The 22,222-nt window shown below is 45.4% G+C and overlaps 1 long non-coding RNA gene and 1 other non-coding gene across 2 annotated transcripts; both read right to left on the reverse strand.

Annotated features, from left to right (window-relative positions):
* Positions 1–1,815: 1,815 nt before the first annotated feature.
* trnae-cuc lies at positions 1,816–1,887 on the reverse strand. Its single transcript has one exon. It is a non-coding gene; the product is annotated as a tRNA-Glu (tRNA).
* Positions 1,888–2,045: 158 nt separating this feature from the next.
* On the reverse strand, positions 2,046–19,328 carry LOC119976109. Its single transcript, XR_005462872.1, has 2 exons — positions 19,115–19,328; positions 2,046–3,782 (listed from the first exon to the last, which is right to left on the reverse strand). It is a non-coding gene; the product is annotated as an uncharacterized LOC119976109 (long non-coding RNA).
* Positions 19,329–22,222: the final 2,894 nt, after the last annotated feature.

A 22,222-nucleotide genomic window follows, 5' to 3' on the forward strand; every position in this document is an offset into this window, starting at 1 on the left:
TGCCACTGCTGCTGAGAATTTTCTGATTATTCTCTTTCACATTCTCCAGCTTCGTAGGAATCGTTTAAAACAGCCTGGGGAACAGTTTGTATAATTACTGTACGCAGAGAATACGTGCAGAAAGTTCTCTGACATCTTCCGAGGGATTGAAAACACGTCCATCCTCTCTGCCCAGACCTCTCTGTAAATTGCATCTGATGGTGAGAATTGGGTGTGTAGATTTGTTTGAGGCAGTTTATTTGGCTTTGGCGCTGATAGTGCAGGATTAAAAACAACATCGCCTTTGTAAATTTAGAAACGGTACCGTGATTTAAAAAAACGTGCAAAATGTTGCAGGGATTCTACATAACCTGAGTTTGAGGCGAGCGGCGCCATTTGAAACGGTCACCCCTGCACACCTCTCTCCACAGATATCCTCGGACAGGATGATGATTACAATGATAAACCTGAAACAAAGCTAATAATATACTCATAAACCTGTAATATTAACACATTATCTCTCTCCAGATGTTGTCAACCCTGCTCGGTATATTCAGAATCCGCAGTATTCGATGAACCTTCAGTGCCCATTTCAACAGATAGAATTCACTTTGTTATCATTTCCGTCTCGCTGCGCTGTCCCAGCTTGACAACCAATCACGCATCCATCTCAAATGCTAAATACTGAGAACCAAAGACGTTGAATACAATGCAAATAACATGTGGTTGGTATTGACCGCACCACTAACTTTTCAGTAAATGTCCCGAGCCATCGTTTGGCTGACCTTCCGAAATCCAACCCTGTTTTGGCAGCGCTTCTGTGTCTGGTGGTCACACATTTGAATGACGTGACATGCTGGACGGTACTGGTCAAAGAAGAAATTTAACAGAAATCGGATTGTTACATTCGGAGATACCGCTGTAAAGTGCAAATCAAATAGATGGACAGATCTAAAGGAAGGTTTCTGGTTGTGGATGGGCGAACAGTCTCCGAAAAGAGGTGGGTTTGAATGCTGGAGCATCAAACACAGACATGACCACGTTAGATATTGAAGAATAAATCGGTTTAGTCATCAACACAAATATTTATTCTTGCAATAAAGATCGCTTCCATCCTTGATTTAGGAGTTAAAGAAAGTTAGATAATAAACAGTATTTGGATTCGAACCGACCACTGACCAACAGCAAAGACCAAGGCGGGACATCATCAAGGTGTACAATATAATGAGGGATTTCGATAGACAAGAAGAAACTTTTGCCCTTAATAGAGGACTCAACAACCAGGGAGCATATATTTAAGGTGACGAGCAGGAGATTTAGGGAGGATTTGATTAAAAACCCTTCACCCAGAGGGTGGTGAGGAGGGTCTGAAACTCACTGCCTGGAAGAGTGGTAGAGTCGGAAATCGTCACAACTTTAAGACACATTTAGTTGAGCGCTTGAAACGCCATACCACAAAAGTCCACGGACCAAACGCTGGAGAATGGAATGACGATCCGTGTTTGATGTCCGGCACATACATTATGGGCCGAAAGGCCTCTTTAGGCTCTGTAAAATTTAATGACTGAATGAAGTGGACGGGCATTTAGCATCCATCTTCACCGTCGAGGGTACAAGTATCCCAGTCAAATATTTCTCAAGCTGTTTAAGTGCAAACGAATCAAAAAATGCTGTTTCTTCTTGAAAGTTTCCTCTGAGCTGAGGCCAAGAAATTAAATGCTAACATCTGGTAGAGTTTAGCAGCTTAACCTCACAGCTTACTCACTTGGCAAACATTTGCCGGCCTGTGGAACTGTCCTCTTTCTTTAAAGGCGCAAACAATTGGTAAAATCGTTGTTCCCTGACCGGGAATCGAACCCGGGCCGCGGCGGTGAGAGCGCCGAATCCTAACCACTAGACCACCAGGGAAAGCTGCAGTAAGCGGTGCCGACGGTACTAATTATAATTCAATAAACACGGTGCATGGTGTTTATGTTATTTTCTGGCAGTTCTTCATCTGTCGGCCTGTTTATCTGGATCTGTCTCCTTTCTTCATTGATTCGCTGAGTCGCACTTCCGACCGAGAGTTTTTTTTTTGCTTCCTCTTCTTTTATTTTCATTGACTGCTAAATGCACACAACACGCATAAACACAGTCACACAAAAAACACACACCCATACATCTATTCTCAAATTGTACTCTGACACACAAACAACCCGTTTTCCAGCATTCCAATATTATTCCTAAATTGTTGCTTTTTTAGAACTTGATGTAATCCGATCCCGGGACTCCATAATAGCTACGTTAACTGCGCTAAGTAAATGCCACTTAAATGTTGTTTCAAGGAAAAGCGAATCCATTGACGTTCGTCAATAATTTTCCGCATTCATGCCATTATTTCATTTGATAGACTACAAAAATAGGGGCTGGAGGATTCGAAACATTAATCGCCGGAAACGATTATCTTTGAACTGCGTATTCAAAGGTGCCAGAATGGAAATCTCACTGCATGCCCGAGGCTTTGAGCCAGGCAGTGAGGACATAAAAATGACACGTGCTGGAAAGTCTATGGAGAGCTGAGGTGGTTTTAATCGAGGTTCACCCCAAGCAGGTCAATGTCGCATGGCTCTGTGCTCACGGGCACTCTTGGTCAAACTGTTCTTCCTGGGAACCTCTTTTACCAACGGTTGACGTTCGGGACCCATAGAGGCCGACCTTTGGGAACCATGCAACGTGTGCCAGCTGACCTTCGGCCACATCATTATTTCTTGCCTTTAATGGGATAGATTAGCCTTTTTGGCCTTCAGGAACTCACTTGGTTTGTCATTCAATGTTGCATTTCTGCTAAGGACCTCAGCTGATGATTTAAGTTCTTGCTGTATCCTTTGAAAAAAATCAAGAGGTTTATCCTCAAATGCCTTTGACGTTTTGAGGGCTTTAAACTTTCATTTACCAGTACTTCCTTGCAAATAACACACATGGGCTTTGCGTCCTGATTTGCATTGGCACAATTAACAATGTCACACCTCAGTAATCAGTTTTATACTGCTTTGTTCCTGATTTCAGTTTTTTCATTGTTGGCTGCTCATCGGGCCTGAAGCACAGCATACATCTCACACACGTCCTGCCGTGGAGTCTCCTGAAAGCTCTCTCCAGCAGATTCAGTTGTGAGATCCTAACCTGTTTGCGTCCCTCACCCTTTATTCCTATTCCAAAGCAATCAATCATCTTCACACAGTGCTGTTGCTTGCTTGCTGTCAGCTACAAGATGGAGGAACTCTTCTCCATGATTTTGCGCCCAAAGCGCAGATGTAAACAGTGCTTTATTGGATTGGATTGGATTTGTTTATTGTCACGTGTCCCGAGGTACAGTGAAATGTATTTTTCTGTGAGCAGCTCGAACAGATCATTTGGTACATGAAAATAAAGTAAAAGAAAAAGAAAATACATAAAAGTCACCACAAGGTCCACAATGAAAATACATTGACACCAGCATCGGGTGAAGCATACAGGAGTATAGTCTTAATCAGGTCAGTTAATAAGAGGGTCATTTAGGAGTCTGGTAACGGTGGGGAAGTCGCTGTTTTTGAAGCTGTTTGTGCATGTTCTCAGACTTTTGTCTCTCCTGCCAATGGTAGAACTTGGAAGAGTGGGTAAGCCAGGTGGGGAGGGTCTTTGATTATGCTGCCCGCTTTCCCCAGGCAGCGGGAGGTGTAGACAGTCAATAGATGGGAGGCAGCTTTGTGTGATGGACTGGGCTCTGTTCACGATTCTCTGAAGGTTGTTGCGGTCTTGGGCCGAGCAGTTGCCATTCTATGGTGCATCTGTAAAAAAGGACATGTGGAATTTCTTTAGTTTCCTGAGGAGGTATAAGCGTTGTTGTGCTTTCTTGGTGTTAGCATCGACATGGGTGGACTAGAACAATTTTGTGATGTGCACTCCTCAGAATTTGAAGCTGTTAACAATCTCCTGCTCGGCTCCATTGAGGCAGACAGGAGTGTGTACAGTACTTTGCTTCCTGAAATCATTGACCAGCTCTTTAATTTTGCTGGCATTGAGGGATAGATTGTTGTTGTTGCACCACTCCACTAGGTGGATATCAGTGTACTTGCCAGACATGTCATGCTGCTTCTGGATGCAAGACAACATAATTTGTCTTTAAAGGCTGGTCATGCCCAGCATTCTTAAAAGCTGGTCGCGGCTGATGGGCGCTTCTCCTATGATTGACATGACCTATTGCTCCGTGACTCCCAACATCCGCCATAACTTACCCGCATGTCAGGACCCAGAGTTTAGAAAACCCTGCTCCAGCGGCTGTTACCAGGGATGCATACTGAGGCTAACAGCAATTCTTGCTGGAGCATCATCAACTATGCTTTTTGATCCACCAAAAACCTGTTGGTCTTCTAGTGCAAAGAGCTGTCCCTGACTGGGTGTTGCAGACTGGAACATTGAAAAACTCAGGACTACATGCTGAGGGATGTATTAAAGCTTGGGGTAGGTGCTGCAGAGGGCCAGTGGGGAAATGTCATTGTCTAAAACCTTTCAGTCATAGTAAACTGAGGGGAAGGGAGTTGTATGGACCTCTCCGGCTATATGACTCACATATAATTTGTATACAGTGAATATTACATTACAAATGTGCTGAAACGGCTCAGAGTGCAACTTGGTCTGTGTGGACAACTGAAATACCATTGCACTTTATGTCATGGCCACTTTGAAATGTCCATAATGTTCTTTTGAATAGGTGGCACAGTATTTAGCACTGCTGCCTTACAGTGCCAGGGACGCAGGTTCATTTCCATCCTTGGATGATTTGGGTCAGTTTGCACTTTCTCTTTGTCCGCCAATCTGGTTCTATTTTAGAAATGAACAAAAAGAATTTACACAAAGAATATGTATTCAGAGTGTCCAGTTTGTGCAGTGGTTAACACTGCTGCTTCACGACGCTGATGACCCGTGTTTGATCCCAGCCCCAGGTCACTGTCCCATGTGGAGTTTGCACATTCTCCCTGTGCTCGTGTGGTTCTCACCCCCACAACTCAAAACGATGTGCAGCGTTGTTGGTTTGGCCATGTTTAATTATCCCTTAATTGGAAAAAATAATTGGGTGCTCCAAATAAAAAATTGAGGGTCCAGATGAGAAATTGAACCATAGAACACCTGCAGTACAGAAGGAAGCCATTCAGCAATTTAGCATAGCTAATCCAACTAACCTGCACATCTTTGGTCTGAGGGAGAAATGGGAGCAGCTGGAGGGTACACGCGCAGACACGGGGCGAACGTGCAAACTCCACACGGCAGTGACCGGGGGCCGGGATTAAACCCTGGTCCTCACCGCTGTGAGGCAGCAGCGCCAACAAGTGCAGCAGATCTTTAGGAACACTACCACTTGGAAGTTTCCCTCCTCATCACTCTCCACTCTGGCTTGAAAATACCTTTCCTTCGCTGTCACTGGGTCAAAATACTGGATTGCACCGGTTCAAGAAGGCAACTGAGCACAACCTTCTGAAGGACAGATAGGGGTGCGCAATAAATGTTGGCGGAGCCAGCGACGCCCACATCCCGTAAATGAATAACAAAAATACCCAACCTGCTTCTCCATTGTATTTTCATCCCGACATCGGTCAAAAGCACTTTTCCCCTCTTTATTTTGATTTACATCAACTCCCATTACCTCACTTGCTGTTCCATTCGGGCATCCAGCGCAACGCGTCTTAAATAGTCACAAAGATTCTGTTAATTTTATCCGTAAAATCGGGAGTATCATGAGACTCCTGATGGTGGCAAGAACACTCTGAGAGCACTACGTCACGTCGTATATTTCGATTTTTATTTCAAAATGCTACATTGATATTTTTCTGTCTGTTCCTGTCAGTCTGCTTTTTTGCATATTTATGTTTGCAGTTCAGAACAACATTTTGCATTTGCAGTAGTCTTTTTCGCCGAGTGTTCAATGACTAGTTCCTTTGATTGAAAACTCGCACTCAGCTGAGCAGCTACTTTCCGTCACGTGATACAACTTTGCGTCATCCGCCTATTAAGCGGCGCACGCGCAGCTCCGTCTCTAAGTAGCGTTACCTTAGTAACGGGCCACGCTTCCAGCAGGTCTGAAGTTGATGGCCGCAGTCTCTTAAGGTTTGAGGTGGATCTGCTGAGCACTGGGTCGCTGAGGTGTCTGGGAAGGACTGGCCTCCAGAGGGCTGCCTGGATTTCCTGACCTGGGCCTGGCGCCGCTGGGTGTGCCCGAGCAGCGTCGCTCCTCGGTCCTCCAGACGGCGGTGACCCCGTGACCGTGGGCTTTGAGTGGTGACGTAGGCGTTGTTAACAATAACAGAGGAACAAGAGGACATTCAGCCCATCGAGCTAATTCCACCTTTCAATTGGATCATGGCTGATCTTCGAGCCCACTGCATCCACTTCTCTTTGCCCCTATACCTTCATATCCTTGATTTGGAGATGCCGGCGTTGGACTGGGGTGAGCACAGTAAGACATCTTACAACCAGGTTAACGTCCATCAGGTTTGTTTCAGTGCTCCAAAAGCCACTGACTTTAACCTGGTGTTGTAAGACTTCTTATTTAATATCCTAGGCTGATTAACATCTTCCCATCTCATTGTCAGGAGGAGAGAAAGGAATTGCAAATTATCCAGAGCCTCTTATGGTTTTCAAATGATCGCTACCTTCATACCACCCCGTGTACCTGCTCAGTTCAGTCATCTCCCAGTCAAATTGGTTGAAGGCAAACCTGGACCTCAAGTCACAGAATGATAGATCATGGACATAATCCATTTGGAACGCTGGCTCATTCGTCTCATCTTCATAGCCCTGCAAATTCCTATGGTTTAAGTATTTATCTGATGCCCTTCTGGAAGTTAGTGCTGAATCTGACTCCCACTGCCCTTTCAGATGGTGCATCTCAACTGATAACTCAGAAAAAGAAACTGAGCCCAAGCTTTCCCCTCATTCAAGTTTTCTTTTCCCAATTTTATTTTAATTTTCACATTGTCGATTCTGGAGACGGTTGGCAGACGATTGTTCTTGAGATTTTCCAATCTCTGTGTAACATCTCTCTGTGTGTCTTGTTTAGCCATTCACATTTGAACCTGTAATCTGACTGCTGAAGTCTGTGAAGTGGATGATTGCTGTCACGCTGTGTTTTTCTCTCTGGATAGAAATGTTGCCTCTTCCTGCAGGCCAGACAGTGAACTGTACGTATCTGTTACCAAATTGCTACATGAGCCTCTGGTCCAAGAAATCTTCAATTTTATCATTCTAATCTTTACATTGAATTCCCCCTTCTCTGTTGCTGTGAGCTCCTGCAGTGATAACCCCACTAAGAGCACTGCACACATCCCACTCTGGCATTCTTTGCATCGCCAAATCCCTTTGCTCCATCATTGGCTGCTGTGCTTTCAGTTGCCAAGGACATGAGCTCTTTAATTGTCTCATAAAATACTCCTTTCAGACCAGGTATGAAGTCTACCAACGAGTGTTTAGCACTGCTGCCTCAGAGTCAGGGACCCAGATTCAATTCCACTCTAGGGTGTTGCACTACTTGCTGTGTCAGTGTGGGTTTCCTCTGGGTGCTTGAGCTCTTGCCCCCATGCTCCGCAACCTCAGAGTCCATGTGGCCCCTTAATCCAGAAACTGCTGGGAAGTAGGACCAGGCCCGAGAGGCCCTTTGGGGATTATGAGGTTTAAATATAAAAGGAAATAAATCTAACTTCTTCTACCATCGTCGCTTCTGAATGGTCACTCGCCTGAGGCTTTACAAATACATTTGTGGGAAATGGCCTCAAAGGGGAAAGCAGCAACAGCCAAATTGTTGCAGCCAAATCTGCTGCAGGGAGGAGTAAAAAGTTTGGCAATACAATAGTTAGAGGGGATTCAATTGCAAGGGGCAAATATAGCTGTCTCTGTGGCCACAAACGAGACTCCAGGATGGTATAAGAGCTAGGAGCAGGAGTGGGCCACCTGGCCCTTCAAGCCTGCTCTGCCATTCAATGAGATCATGACTGATCTTTTCTGGACTCAGCTCCACTTTCCTGCCCAAATACCAAAACCCTTTATTCCTTTATTCTTCAAAAAACGATCTATCTTTATCTTGAATACATTTAATGAAGGCGCTTCAACTGCTTCACTGGGCAGTTCCATAGATTCATGTTGCCTCCCTGGTGCTAGGATCAAAAATGACTCTGAGTAGTTACAAGACATTCTGAAGGGATAGGATGAACAGGCAGTGGTCATGGAATGCACTGATACAAAAGACATAGGTAAAAAAAGGATAATGTCCTGAAGGCACAATATAGTTAGTTCGGAGGTAAAATGAAAAGTAGGACCTCAAAAGGTAGTGATTTCATGGTCACCATCAGTGCCATGTGCTTGTCACAGTGGAAATAGCAGGATATATCATTTGAATATGGGGCTCACTGTGGAGAGTTTCAGATTCCTGCGACGTTGACACCAGTTCTGAGGAACATGGGACCAATATAAACTGAATGAGTTACAACTGGGCAGGATTGAGACTGATGTCCTCAGTCGAGTATTTGTTAGAGTGGTTGGGAAGGGTTTAATCTAAAAAGGAAGATGGGTGGGAACCTATGCATGCAGCCAGAGGAGGGGAACCATTGGCAAGAACAAAAATCAGAAAGGGGAATCGGAAAAATGATAGGCAGTGAAATCAAGGGCCAGAATGAAACAGGGCCACAATGAAAAATTATGGGGACAGATCAAGGAATGTTAAAAGGACAAGCCTCAAGGGTTTGTGAATGCTCCGCTCATTAAGGCACAATAATGTGGTGCATTAATTGGCCAAATAGATGTAAACGGGTACAATATAGTCAGATTTATAGTCATAATACTGCAGAGTGATCAGGGATGGGAATTAAACATCCAGGTGTATTCAGTATTTTGGATGGACAGACAAAACGGAAAAGGCGGTGGGAGTGGCATTGCTGGTTAAAGAGAAAATTAATGCAATAGTGACAAAGGGTATTAGCTTCGATGATGTGGAATCTGTATGGGTGGAGCTGAGAAACACCAAGGGGCAAAAAACATTAATAGGGGTTGTGTATAGGTCCCCAAACTGTAGTGGTTATTTTGGGAATGGCATTAAACAGCAAATGAGAGACACATGGTACAAGAAACATCTGTAATTATGGGTTACTTTAAACTACACATAGATTGGGCACATCAAATGAGTAATGTCTCCGCAAAGGAGGAATTCCTGGTAATGTATACAGGATGGTTTTCTTCACCAATACATTGAGGAACCAGCTGAAGAACAGAACATCCCAGACAAGGTATTGTGTAATGAGAAAGGAATAATTGGTAATCTAGTTGTGCAAGGCCTCTTGGGGATGAGCGACCATAATATGATTGAATTCTTCATCAAGATGCAGAATTACCTTATTGATTATGAGACTGGGGTACTGAATAAAAATAAAGGAAACTACGATGTTATGAGACGTTAGTTGTTGTGATGTATTGGAGGAAGTTACTGAAAGGGGTGACGGTGAACAGGCAATGATAAACATTCAAAACGTGCTTGGGGGGGACTTCCGGTGGCAGCCATGGTGTGAGTGGTCGCACATTTAGTAGCTCCCGCTCGTGGTGGACGTTTTGCCCGGCTAACGGCTGGGCTATGCGATTGTAAAGGGTGCAGGAGGGGAGGCACGAGAGAGAGTGTCCCACCGGTGTGTGGATTTGTGGACCAGAAGTGGTCAGAAAGGAGGGAACAATCATCGAAAGCTGGTGTGGTGCCTGCAACACAGGGGAAGATGGCTATGGGTCAGGGACCGATCCAGCCCGCTCAGTGGTCCATGAGAAGTTTGCCCAGCAGAGGAAGGAGAACTTGGATGACCTGGCCAAGGTGGTGGACTCGATAAGATCGACCGCATGGAGACGAGATTTGAGGCCCAGGGCCCGGCGATCCAGAAGGTGGAGGAGGCGGTGGGGGAAACATGAGGAGCAGCTTGCCTCGATGGCGGCAGAGATGGGGTTGATGCAGGATCAACAAGGCGGCTGCAGGAGAAAGTGGAGGATGACAAGACTGTCAAATGAGGAGAGATTTACTCGGTTGGGATTGTTCTCGCTGGAGTTCAGAAGAATGAGGGGAGATCTCTTTGAGACTTATAAAATTCTAACAGGACTAGATCGGGTAGATGCAGCGAAGATGTAACCAATGATGGGTGTGTCCAGAACCAGGGGTCACAGTCTGAGGATTCAGGTTAAACCATTTTGGACAGAGGTAAGGAGACATTTCTTCACACAAAGAGTGGTGAGCCTGTGGAATTCATTGCCATAGGAAGTAGTTGATGCTAAAACTTTGAATATATTCGAGGCAGCTGGATATAGCACTTGGGGAGAATGGGATCAAAGGCTATGGGGAGAAAGCAGGATTAGGCTCTTGAGTTGGATGATCAGCCATGATCGTGATGAATGGCAGAGTAGGTTCAAAGGGCCAAAAGGCCTCTTCCTGCTCTGATCTTCTATGTATCTGGAGAATCAATCGCGCAGGCAGAACTTAAGGATCGTGGGTCTGCCGGAGGGCAGTGAGAGCGCGGATGCTGGCACATATGTGGCACGGGGGTGCAGCATGGTGGCAGTGGTTGGCACTGCTGTCTCATGGCGCTGAGGTCCCTAGGTTCGATCCCGGCTCTCGGTCACTGTCCGTGTGGAGTTTGCATATTCTCCCCGTGTTTGCATCGGTTTCGCCCCCACATGTGCAGATTGGTGGATTGGCTATGCTACACTGCCCCTTAATTGGAAAAATGAATTGTGTAATCTAAATTTATGAAAAAACAAACAAAGAAAATAGATGTGGCACGGATGCTGGGAGGGGGTATTTATTCGGCCCTTGGAAGTGAACCGGGCACACAGGGGGTTAATGAGGAAGCCACAGGGGAACGAGCTGCCAATGGCGATGCGCCTGCACCACTTCTTGGATAAGGAACGGATTTTGAGGTGGGCCAGGCAAACAACGTGCTGTACCTGGGAAGGCAGTGAGCTGTTTTTCAGGACCTGCGTGCGGAGTTGGCCAAAAGGAGAGTGGGTTTCAACAAGGTGAAGGTTGCCCTCTTTAAGAAGGGCGTGCATGTGAGTAACATATAAAGGTCGGGAACTATTTTGGGCACCGGAGGAGGTGATGGAGTTTGTTGGAGACAATGACCTGGCATGCGAAGGAGGACATTAAACTTGAGAGATGTTCCTGTTCTGTTCTTTTGGGGTTTGTTTGGGTCACTTTTGCACTGTGTTTGGGGTGGTTGTTTTGTTTTGGGTTTGTTTTTTTATAGGTGGGAGATGGTGGGTTGCTCTTTTTGGGGTGTTTGTTGGGGGTTAAGTTTGCACTGGAAGGAAGGTTGAGCAGAGGGGCATCTGTGAGGGCTAGGATGCTAGACGTCATGGGCGGGGGCTACCAGGCTAGCTCGGAGGGCTAGTTCACAGAAGTGCAGTGACGGTGAGCAGGTGGTTAGTGTGTGGATGGGGATTGGGGTTGTTATTTTCTGTTGGGGGGTGAACTGCTGACAGGGGAAGGAGTTCTAAAAGGTGATACAGGGACAATCCATGATGGTAAGTGCCCGAGGGCGGGCCTGATGAGGTGCGGGAGGGGGTGAAGGTATGTTATGGTGAGTGGGAAAGTGGAGGGCATGCCAGTGATGCTAATGAACATTTATGCTCCTTGCTGGGATGATGTAGAGTTCATGAGGTGGGTGTTGGGGAAGATCCCTGATCTGGACTCGCATCGGCTGATTATTGAGGGGGTGGGGGGGGGTTTAATACAGTTATGGACCCAAGGCTGGATCGAGGTCAGGGAGGGTGTCGGCGGCAGCGAAGGAGCGAAAGGGGTTTATGGAACACATGGGAGGGTGGATTCGTGGGGGTTTGAGAGGCCGAGGGTGAAAGAATATTAATTCTTCTCCCATGTGCATCATGTGTACTCCCGAATTGACTTCTTTATTTTTGATAAGGCATTGCTGGCCGGGGTGGTGGACGTTGAGTACTCGGCGATTGTTGTGTCTGATCATGCCCCGCACAGGGTGGACTTGCAGGTGAGTAAGGGGGAAGGGCCAGTACCCGTAATGGAGGTTAGATCTGGGGCTGATGGCGGAGGAAGAGGTGTGTGAGTGGGTGAGGGAGGCCTTTTGGAGGTATCTGGAGATAAATGACACAGGGAGGTTTCAGCAGCCATGGTGTAGGAGGCCTTGAAGGCAGTGGTGAAAGGGGAGTTTGTCTGGATACGGGCACACAGGGAGAAGCCGGAACAGGTGGAGATGGATAGGTTAGCGGAGGAGATCCTTCAGGTGCACAGGAGGTACGCAGAAGCCCCGGAGGCGAGACTGCTGAAGGAGCTGCAGAAGCTGCAGTTGGACTTTGGGATGCTGTCTATGGGGCAGCTGAGAAGGGCGAGTGGTGTGGTGTACGAATATGGGAGAAGGCAAGCAGGATGGTGGTGCACCAGTTGACGAAGCAGAAGCCGGGATTATGGGGATCCGAGTGGAATTCAGCCAGTTTTCAGGGTACAAATTGAATATGGGTAAAAGCAAGGTCTTCCCGGTCCCGGCAAGGGACAGGAAAATAGATTGGGAGAGATGCCGTTCAAGTTGGTGGGGGGGGGGGGGGGGGGGGGGGGAGCTTTCGGTATTTGCTCATCCAGGTGGCATGGGAGTGGGAGCAGCTGCACAAGCCAAATCTGAATCTGGCTCGGCTGGTGGAGCAGCTGAAGGAGATCTTTAGAAGGTAGGATGTGGCTCCCTTGTCACTGGCAGGGAGGGTGTAGACTGTGAAAATGACGAGGTTTCTGTTCATATTTCAGAGTCTTCCTATTTTTACACCAAGGCTTTCTTCAAGAGGGTGAATGCAGTGATTTCTGTCTGGGTTTGTGTGGGCGGGTAAAACCCCACGGATCAAGAAGGTACTGCTGGAGTGGGTTCAAGGGGGGGCTGGCCCGACCGAATTTTATAAACTATTATTGGGGGGCGAACATAGCAATGGTCAGGAAGTGGGTAGTGAGGGAGGGATCGGTGTGGGAGCAGGTGGAGACTCATGTCGGGGCACAAGTTTAGGGGCACTGAAAACGGCACCTCTGCCGTACTCGCCAGCTCAGTGCTCCACAAGCCCAGTAGTAGTGGCTGCCCTGAGGGTGAGCAGACAGTGGTGGAAGCATATGGGGGTGGAGAGGGCTTCAGTGTGGGCACCAATGTGTTATAAATGCCTTAATAAAAATATTTTTTCCCCCAAAAAGTACTTGGATGAACTGCAACAATTGTTCATTTGTCTGGTGCAAAGATAAAAGAGGAAGCCTGGCCAAACCATGGTTTATAAGAGAATCAGGTCACAGAAAAATACAGTGCACAAAAGGCCTTTCGGTCTATCGAGTCTGCACTACTGCACGAACGGCACCTGATCTGCCAACCCTAATCCCATTTGCCAGAACTCCAGCACTTGGCTCATAGCCTTGAATGTTAAGACAGATAAAGTGCTCATTCAGATCCATTTTAAAAGATGTGAGGCAAATCGCTTTTACCACCCTCCCATGCAGTGCGTTCCAGACCGTCTCTGGGTAAAAACATTTTTTCTCAAATCCCCTCTGAAACTCCCACCCTTCACCTTGAATTTGTGTCCCCTTGTAACCAACCTTTCAACTAAGGGGAACAGCTGTTCTTAAATAGTAGGACCATATTTGCGGTTCTCCAGTCCTCAGGCACCTCTCCCATGACCATAGAAGAATTAAAAATTTGGATCAGGGTCCCTGCAATCTCCTTCTTCGCCTTCCCATTGGATCCTGAATATCTCAGGTCATCCATGGTCTTGTTTCTCCTTTCTATAACCCTAGAGGGAAAATGTTGGGCAATACTCTCTCCATTTCCTCTTTAAACACATCCCCACAGCTCTTCTGTAGATATCCCCACCAGTAACCTGTTCCAATCTACCTTGGCCAGATCATGCCTTATTTTACTAAAGTCTGCTCGCCCCAATCTAAGACCTTTTTCTGCAATGTGTCAATTTCCTTGTCCATAACAAACTTAAATTGCACCATTTTGTGGTTGCTATCACTACAATGCTCCCCACCGTAACATCAACCACCTATATGGTTTCATTCCCCAGAATCATGTCTAGCACTGCACCTCACTGAGCTAAATCGCTGGCTTTTAAAGCAGACCAAGTGGCCAGCAGCACGGTTCGATTCCCGTACCAGCCTCCCCGGACAGGCGCCGGAATGTGGCGACTAGGGGCTTTTCACAGTAACTTCATTGAAGCCTACTCGTGACAATAAGCGATTTTCATTTTCATTTCATTTTTCATTCCTTGTTGGACTCTCAACATGTTGAGCTAAACAGTTCTCTTGTATGCATTTTATGAACTCTGCTCCATCTAAGCCTTTAACACAATGACTGTCCCAGTTAATGTTGGGAAAGTTGAAATCACCCACTATTATTATCTTTTCATACTTCTGCGAATTGCACACATATTTGCTCCTCAATTTTCAGCTGACTATCTGGGAGTCTATAATAATAATCTTTATTACTGTCACAAGTAGGTTTACATTAACACTGCAATAAAGTTACAGTGAAAATCCTGTAGTCGCCACATTCCGGCGCCTTTTGTTACACTGAGGGAGAATTCAGAATATCCATTTCAGCTAACAAGCACATCTTTCGGGACTTGTGGGAGGAAACTGGAGCACCCGTAGGAAACCCATCAGACACAGGGAGAATGCACAGTGACCCAACCCGGGAATCGAAACCAGGTCCCTGGCGCTGTGAAACACCCATGCTAACCACTGTGCTACCGTCCCACCTTTGTTTACATTTTTGTTTGAACCCAAAGCATATCATGCCCATTGGGTCTGCACCGACCCTCCAAATGAGTACTCTACCGAGGCCCACTCACTGCCCTATCCCAGAAACCCCGTAAACCCACTTAACTTGCCATCTTTGGATCCTATTAGATCAATTAGATCAATTTAGCATAGCCAATCCACCTAAACTGCACATCTTTGGACTGTGGATAGATACTTGAGGACCCAGAGGATACCCATGAAGACACAGGAACGTGCAAACTCTACATAGACCATCACCCAAGGCTGGAATCAATCCCAGGTACCTGTCGCTGTCAGACAGTGGTGATAACCACTGTTCCATCCTTTATATAACTGCAATATATCAATGCAATTGCTTCTGATTTGTGATGATATTTTTACTAATTGGAAGTGGCCATTGCTGGCTTGATCAACATTTAGTAAGAAACATAAAGTAAGAAAAAGTTTTATTTACAAACTACATGTACACTACCCGGTAGATCCTGACCGGGTCCTATTCTGGTCAGTGCCATATTGGCTGATCTTTTATACGTTGGGTAATTGAGATACCCTGCCATTAGAGCTCATGCCCTGCAGCACAGGGAAAACAAGCAGTCCCATCTCGTCTTACACTTTGAAACACGTCACCGAACAAAAATCTAAATATAACAATACTGGACCCCAGCATCCGCAGTCTTTTGAGGGAGAGAGTTCCACATTTCTACTATCCTTTGTACGAAAAATTTGTTCCTGATTTCACTCCAAAATGCTTGAGCAGTAATTTTAACATGACCCCTCCTCCTCCCCCCCACCCGAACCAACCTCCTCTCTCCACCACCCGAATTCTTGATTCTTCCACCAGAGGAATTGTTTTACTGTGCAATTGATACATCAGACAGATTTTGGTCAGTTCCATCTATTGCAGTGTTCTTCAAACGTTTTTCTGGGGACCCATTTTTACCAACCAGCTAACCTTCGGGACCCAACCCGGCTGACCTTCGTGAACCACGCCAGCCGACCTGCATGACCCACTATTTTCTCTTACCTTCTTTGCTGCTGACAAAAATGATGGGAATGGTTTTGGGTTCCTTTGGACCTCGTACACGCTCCTCCAATGGAACCTGTTGGATGAAGGCGAAGCCTTCCAGTGTCGGAAAGTATGGAATCTCCATCTGTCCAAAGTTCTGAATTTTTTTCCTGTAAAGTTTAATCAAATAACCCCCCCTAACTTGTAAAAAAAAATGAGTAAAATAATGAAAAAAATGAATTAAAACCCCCCCAAACTTGTAAAAAAAAAATAAAATGATTAAAATAAATGAATAAACTCCCCCCAATGTATAAAAAAATAAAATGAATAAAATAAATGAAAAAAATCCCCCCAAACTTGTAAAAAAAATAAAATGAATAAAACAAATGAAAAAAAAATTAAACGAATAAAATAAATGAATAAAAACCACTACAGAACTTGTAAAAGAAAAAGCGACAACCGTTTAAAAAAACTCTCACTGCGCATGTGTGTCCGATTTGCGAATGCGCGCCGATCATCGTGCGCACATGCGCAATGCTGGCGAATATTTTTTGACATGTTCCTGGCCGCTTGCAGCCGGCGTTATGAAAAGCCGGCTGCTGCGCGGTGATTTGCGCGATCGGGAGCGCCGCGGACAATGGCTCTGCGACCCTCCCGACACCCGCCCGCGACCCACCTGCAGGTCGTGCCCCCGACTTTGAAGAACACTGATCTATTGACTGGACAAGAGTATCAATTTGTCTTTACATTCCAGCACTAGCTTTCCAGCAGTATTCCTGTACTTCTTTCACATTTGTTTTTCCTGAGTGGGTAGTGAGTCTTGAAATCGCCTCCTCAAAAGGCAGTGGAAGTAGTCTTTGAATATTTTAAAGCAGAGGTCGGTAGCTTCTTGATAAACACAGTAGTGAAACATTATCATGAATAAGCAAGAAGTTACAATCAGACCTGCCATGATCTTCTTGAATGGTGCAGCTCAAGGGGTCAAGTGGCATACTCCTGCTCCCAACACATGGGTCCATATTCAATCAACCCTGGTGCAAATTTAAATGCTGGGGGGCAGTTTAATTCAGTTGCTGGTTTGTCATGCAGAGTGGATTCAACTCCTCTAACATCTGAGGTTATTCATGAAGGTCTGGCTTCTCAACATTGCCCCTCGCCTGAAGACTGGTGACCCTCGGTTTAAATCACCACCAGTCAGCTCTATCCCCTCAAAGGTGAAAGCAACCAATGGTCATCTGGAACTATGGCGACTTTACTTACTTCACAGCTACAATTCAGGTTAACCAGTTTCAGTGCTTAATACAGAAATGTGGCTAATGATTATTGTTACTTATTCTGGACATGAAAGGCCATGTGAGATTGCTGAAAGAATTGCTTCAAATATCAACAATGGAAGGGTTATATGTTAATCCAACAAAGAAAATTAATTAGGATAAGATAACTCATCTGGGAGTAAGCTGAGCAAGCCAGATAAGTGGGGAGCAGGGAGGACGATCCTTGCACTGTTGAAAACAATGATTGAGCAGTTGTTCCTCACCATAACATCTGTTAAGGTGGACTGATTATATGAATTAGGAGCAGAATTAGGCCACCCAAACCCTTGAGCCTGCTCCAACATTCAATAAGATTGTGGCTGATTTGACTGTAACAACCCCACATTTCTGCCGACCTCTAATAGCCTTTGACCCCCTTGTTAATGGCAGAAGAGAGGTGACCAGTGTGTCAAAAGGCAACATTGAATGGGAACAGATGGCCCTTGTGTGGTGGTGCATGAGGGAAAATAGAGCGATGAAAGAAATGGCCCTTGTGTGGTGGTGCATGAGGGAAAATAGAGCGATAAAAGAAATGGAAATAAATTGATAGAAAGAGAAGCAGGTTGAAGATGGAGAAGAGAGTTCACTGTCTGAAGTTGTTGAACTCAATGTTGGATCTTGAGAGTTGTACATGCCTAATCGGGAAATTATGTGCTGTTCCTCCAATTTGCGTTGGGCTTCACTGGACAATTGCAGCAGATCAAAGACGGACATGGGGGTGATGCAGGAGTGGACTTGGGTGCTCCAGAGGGAATGGTCCCAGTGGAATGCTGCCGGGGGAGTGATGGAAAGATGTGTTTGGTGGTGCTATTGTGCTGGAGTTGGTGGCCCCTAAGTATCCAAAGATTAGATGGAGTTATGGGAGCAGGGCGGGGCATTGGACTTACTTATGTAGACAACTCCCTTGGAGGGACGGCGTAGACTGAATGGGCTGAATGGCCTCATATTCCACTGTACAGCTACTATGATTTGCTGGTCCCAATGCAGTCTACTCTACATAGAGATACTAAATGCAGACTGGTGACCCCTTTGCAGAACATATTTGGTCCATCACAAACAGGATCAAGACCTTCCTGTGCTTGTCATTTCAACTCACTGCCCTGTTTCCAAGTCCACATTTCTGTCCTTGGCATGCTTTAATATTCCAGTGAAGCCCAACACAAACTGGAGGAACAGCATTTCCATCTTCCGATTCGGCATGTTGCAGTCCTCCGGACCTGACATCAAGTTAAACAACTTCAGAGTGTGAACTCTCTCCTGCGCCTTCACCTCACTTTTAATTCTTTTGCCTTGATTGATTTATTTCCATTTCTTCCATCGCTCAGTTTTCCGATCACTACTTTCTCCCCAACCCACCTGACAAGGTCATCCTGTTCAAGGTTGCCCTTACACACAGCTTACCTTTCTTTTGCCATTAACACATTCTGATCTCTTAATGTACCAGTATCAGCACTTTTCTTATTATCACCAGCATCAACAGTGCCTTTGTCTTTTTGTCCACATCTTTGTCAATCTCCATCTATCGCTTGCCCTCTATCCAACCCCACTGCTTCTCGCCCTAACCCCACGAGTCTAAGTCACATCCTATTTTCAGTTATTTCTAGCACTGAGCATTCAGACTTGCAACGTTAGCTCCCTTCTCTCACCTCCGATGCTACCATTGAAAATAGAACCAGGAGGCCAAATTGGCCTTTTGAGCCTGCTTCGCCATTCATTATGTTCAAAGCTGATCAAGTTCAATACCCTGATCCCACCTTCCACAATATCCCTTCATCTTTTTAGCCCCAAAGACCTACATCTAATTCCTTCTTAAAATTACACGTTTTGGCCTCATCTACTTTGTGTGGTCATGATGTGGAGATGCTGGCATTGGACTGGGGTGAGCACAGTAAGAAGCCTTACAACACCAGGTTAAAGTCGAACAGGTTTGTTTCAACCACGAGCTTTCGGAGCACTGTGTCGTAGCAGATTCCACAGATTTACCACTCTTTGAGGAAAGAAATGTCTCCTCACCTCAGTCCTATAAGATTTGCTCCTTATCCCCGAAGTATAACATCTAGTTCGGGACTCCTCAGGCCTGTTAGGCCTGTTGAGACGGTCCAGCATTTCCTGATGTAATGATGCAAGTTTTGAAATAATCACTTGTCCTATCAGAGACCGTCCTCTGCCCGCACATGCGCGGTACTCTTCATCGATGACATTATGGGAACGTTGCCGTTCACCCGCTTCTGCCCAGTTTGCGCAGGTACAGACTGGGGCACGCACGCGCGTTGACGTCATGCCACAATGCACGTTGACGTCGGCCCATTCATCGACTGCTCAGATGTTGCTTTTGGAACTCTCCTCGGACCAGTGCTTCTGCTATCTTCCTCTTGCAAGAGCCTTCAAATTTGATCAGTGAAATTGTTTCAGAGGTCAGTATTTTGGGGCGTACAATTTAAATCTTTCAATGCTGCTCTGTGTTAACTGAGAGGATCCAGAACTCAAGGAGCAGCTCTGCTCCTTTGTTATGAATCCACTTCCATCCATTGTTTTGTTTAATCTCTGACCTCACTGGTCACCTCTCTTGCCATGGTGAATCTTTTGTTTTAGTCACCTTTCATATTTGATTATCAGTTGTACCGACCGTGACTAAATCGGGTTTTGGTTGCTGCTCATACCCTAACCATGCGCTCCTGGCTTACCAGCTTTGTTTTCTTGCACGGTCAGCGACTGTTTAACACCCCCCCGCCGCCAACCAGGCCTTTCAGCCCACTTCGCTCCAGTTCTGTTCTTACATTGACAATTTTATTCCCAGATATTTCGTGGTGTAGACTGTCAAACGTCAACTTCGATTACTTCCCTCCAGCTACTGCCTCACCGGAGTACTTGTAGAATTTTGACTTTTCTTTCAGGCTTCCAGCACGCACTGCATGTTTATTTTGTTTCATCATAGTTATTACCCCAAGAACCACGACTAGAAATACAGATCAACCAATTGAATCGGAATGGATTTGAATGCAGAACTCAGTACATGGTTGTATAGGGTCTAAATTGTTTTATCCGTTTGAGCTGGAGGCTAGGTTTCATCCCAGCTGGGCCGAGCAATTTTCAATGTGGGATTTTCAAATAAGGTCGATTCATAGCGACATGAAACAGACACTGTGCATTCAGTGTAAACATGCATTGAAAGACAAAAATGGTGATCATCCTACTGAGTCCTGGGGAACACGACTATATACCATTATCAAGTTTTATTAACAACCATTCATCGTTATTCTATTCCCTGTAATTCTGTTCATTTCATTTCTATGCTGCTTTTGTTTTTTCCACTGGCTTCAAGTATTTTGACAAGTCTTTTGTATGGTAATTTATCTATTTGCTTTGCTCTGATCGGCCTTCTCTGCTATCTCATCAAATAACTCAATCAAATTAGTTAAATATGATTTGTCTTTAAGAAATCCATGTTCATGTTCTGCAAGTGATTTCAATTTTATTCCTGATTCTCATTCCTTAAAGATTTCCGCTGAGGGTAAATTGACCAATCTGTGGTTCATTGGACCTATTTTTTCACAAGTGGGTAACATTTTCAGTCCTCCAGCAGCACCCTTTCATGCCAGAAAGATTGGAAGATTATGGCCCTTGTTACTGCAATTTTCACCTTTACTTCCCTCAGTTTTGTAGCCAGCACAGAGACATGGTTGAGGGAAGGGCAGGATTGGCAGTTCAATATTCCGGGATAGAGAATCATCAGGCAAGATGGAGAGGGGGTGAACGAGGAGGTGGCATTGCATTATTAGCTGAGGAGTTGGTTACTGCAGTAAGGAGAGATGATATCTTGGAGTGGGCATCAAGTGCAACTTTGTGGGTAAAATTTAGTAATAAAAAAGGGACAGCCACACATTGCGAGGTGTTTACTATAGACCCCCCAGATAGTAGGCAGGAAATTGAGGAGTAAATATATGCACAATTCATAGGAATAATAACAATAGGGTAATTACATTTGGTGATTTCAATTTCCCAATATTAATTGGGATAGTCATAGTGTTAATGGCATAAATGGAGTGGATTTGTTAAAATGTATACAGGAGAAATTTTTATGTCACTATGTAGAGGGTCCAATAAGGGAGGGCGCAGTGCTGAACCTAATTCTGGGGAATGAAGCCTGGTGGTTGAGGTGGTGGTGGGAGAGCATTTTAGTGATAACAACCATAAGCTGGTACAATTTAAGCTTGTTATGGACCAAGAAATAGACAAGTTACAAAAAGAAAAGTTTTGGATTGGGGAGACCAGATTTAGTAAAATAAGGCAGGATCAGGTTCAGGTAGACTGGGAACAGCTACTTGTTGGGAATTCTACAGAAGAGAAATGTTCAAAAAGGAAATGGGGAGGATACAGGCCCAACATATTCCCTCGAGAGTGATCAGAAGGAGTACCAAGCCAGAGAACCATGGATGACCAGAGACATTCAGAATACAATGAGAAGGCAAAGAGAGGCCTCCGGGATCGGTGCTGGGTCTACTGTTCGGGCAGGACTTATTCAGTTAATGGTAGGGAGTTAGGGAGAGTTACTGAACAAAGAGATCTTGGAATCCAGGTTCATTGCTCCTTGAAGGTGGAGTCGCAGGTGGACAGAGTGGTGAACAAAACATTCAGCATGCTAGGTTTTATTGGTCAAAATATTGTATACAGGAGTTGGGACGTTTTGTTGAAGTTGTACAAGACATTGATAAGACCACACGTTTTCAGTTCTGGTCACCCTATTATTGGAAGGATATTGTTAAACTAGAAAGAGTGCAGAAGAGATTTACAAGGATGCTACCAGGACTTGATGGTCTGAGTTATAAAGAGAGGCTTGAGGGACTTTTTTCCCTGGAGCGTAGGAGGCTCAGGGATGAACTTATAGAGGTCTATAAAATAACGAGGAGCATCCATAATGTAGTTAGTCGACATCTTTTCCCAAAGGTAGAGGGGCCTAGAGCTAGAGGGCACAGGTTTAAGGTGAGAGGGGAGTGATACAAAAGAGACCAGTGGAGAAATTTCTTCGCAGAAGGTGGTGCGCATCTGGAACGGGCTGCCAGATCCACTGGTAGAGGCGGGTGTACTACATTCTTCTGACCCAGAACAGGACAGAATCCTCTC

The sequence above is a fragment of the Scyliorhinus canicula genome, chromosome 13, assembly GCF_902713615.1.
Source record: "Scyliorhinus canicula chromosome 13, sScyCan1.1, whole genome shotgun sequence".
Lineage (NCBI taxonomy): Eukaryota > Metazoa > Chordata > Chondrichthyes > Carcharhiniformes > Scyliorhinidae > Scyliorhinus > Scyliorhinus canicula.